The sequence below is a fragment of the Crocuta crocuta genome, unplaced genomic scaffold, assembly GCF_008692635.1.
Source record: "Crocuta crocuta isolate KB4526 unplaced genomic scaffold, BGI_CrCroc_1.0 scaffold696, whole genome shotgun sequence".
Classification (NCBI taxonomy): domain Eukaryota; kingdom Metazoa; phylum Chordata; class Mammalia; order Carnivora; family Hyaenidae; genus Crocuta; species Crocuta crocuta.
Genome location: NW_027529467.1, coordinates 463,839 through 465,793, shown reverse-complemented (window position 1 = coordinate 465,793; position 1,955 = coordinate 463,839). Strand labels below are relative to the sequence as shown.

Sequence of the window (1,955 nt, the reverse complement as noted above, 5' to 3'; positions counted from 1 at the left end):
TGGTCTTCCTCTGCATGTCCATCACCAGCAGAACCACTTTAATATAGTTTAATATAATACGGTTTGGGCAGGAGTGTTTCCTAGTGGGGATTTAAATGTTTAGGTCTGACTCATTTAGTGAGCATAGAAGGCCACCCACCGTAAGTATTTATCAGAGAATGCCACATCTAGTACTCAACTCTATAGATGTTTTGCAGTCCTATAACTACTGAAAAGTGGGAAACAGCAAAGGCAGAAAGGAAACTCAAGATAATTCTATTTGAATAAGAAAAAAGAAGTGAGGAAGGGAACCCTTGCGGGGGTGGAAGCAGAGAGTAGAGTTGTAGAGTTGTTAGACTGGCCTTGGCCTTGGGCCAGAGAAAACTGGTAGAAGAAATTATGCTGCATGCATAAAGCTGCTTTGTTTGGAAGTCAAACACCACCCATTCTCTTTGATTTTCATGCATTTTCCATCTGCATTTACATTACTCCTAGGGTTCCTCACTGCGCTGCAATTATTATAGATTTAAATAATATCTAATATTAATGAAACACTACTCCTTAGCAGGACTAGCCCAGCTAAAGCATATATAAGAACTCAAATGTGATGATCATCCATGAAGTTGAAATCCCAGTGGTATATGTCTCTGAGCTGCCTGTCTAAACAAAGACCGCAGCTCAGAGACATAAACTGGAATACTTCCTTGCATCCAAAGCAAATAAGGGATTTTACAAGGAAATCATCACTTCTTTTAAATGCTACTGAATGCCTAAGAAAAATGATGAGGGAAACACTAAGCTCAGAACTTCTTGAGGAAGGAGACTGTGTGGTATTCATTTAAGTATTCCATAGTGTCCAGCAGAGAATTGGTCCACAGTAAAATGTTGAGGATGAAGAATGAAATGAGTATTTGCATTACTAAAGACAACAAGTCCCAAATGGAGTCACTTACGCTAACCTCCATGTCACCAAAAGTGAGAATTAACTTCATCATGATTTAGGCTCTCCCAGAAAGGGGCTCTTAAACCAGTCAATGGGAACTGCCTGAGCAGCACTAGCCAGGTAATCTGCCCGACAGATCCCTACCATCACTCCTAGACCAAGTAACTTTGCTTTTGTGCTTGGGAAATAGAAAACTTTTCCCTCCTAACCTTCTACGGTATTTTTGCTAATCCAATAATCAAACTGACAGATTAGAGGGAAAAAAGATTTAATTAAATACTTATGGGAGCCCCACAAAGACAGAAGACTGAGAGGCGGTCAGGCAGTTGAGGCTAAGGAGAGGGGTTAGGGGTCTGGGTCTTCCAAGGGGAGGAAGGCAAGTCACAGGAATATGAGCAGGGCAAATATTTGGTAGAGAGTAGTATGTAGTTCAGTCTTTCTGATAGGAAAAGTTTCTCTGGTAATAGATCTCTTCCTGGTACAGGCCCCTATGGAAATTCGTGCAGGCAGCTAAGGGCAAGGTAAAAAGCTTTTCCTGAGTCTTCTGGGTCTCAACTGCCTTCACTTCAAAACAATCCCCATGCCAAAGTGGCACAGTTTGGGATGGAACATTCTGTCCCCTGTCCCCAACGCCTAATCACAAGTCCGGCGTTCTTCCTTCCTTCTGCCTATAACATATCTTGACTTGTCCCACTCTGCAGAGCTTCCTTCTATCTGCTAGACTGGATGCTGCCTGATTCATGAACTGCTGAATAAAACTGCTAAGAGCTTTAAAATTTACTCAGGTGAATTTTGTTCTTTCGTAGCATTTCACAGACACTGTTATGAAGTGAAGGTGAGCAGAATATGCCCCTCGAAAATATACTTCTTTGGCACACCAATTATTTTGAGAAACTGCAGGACGGGAGAAGCTGGTAACACAGCTAGAAGTCACCCTTTTGTAAGGAAAACATACATTTATACAGGAAATTTACATTAGAAAAGGGGCCTGTACCAGGAAGAGAGCTATTGAAGGGAGATGGGTAGCTTTTTC

General features: G+C 41.7%; 1 protein-coding gene across 1 annotated transcript in view; it reads right to left on the bottom strand.

Moving 5' to 3' along the window:
• Positions 1-1,955, bottom strand: part of CFAP47 (cilia and flagella associated protein 47) — a 492,482-nt gene that overhangs the window by 314,046 nt on the left and 176,481 nt on the right.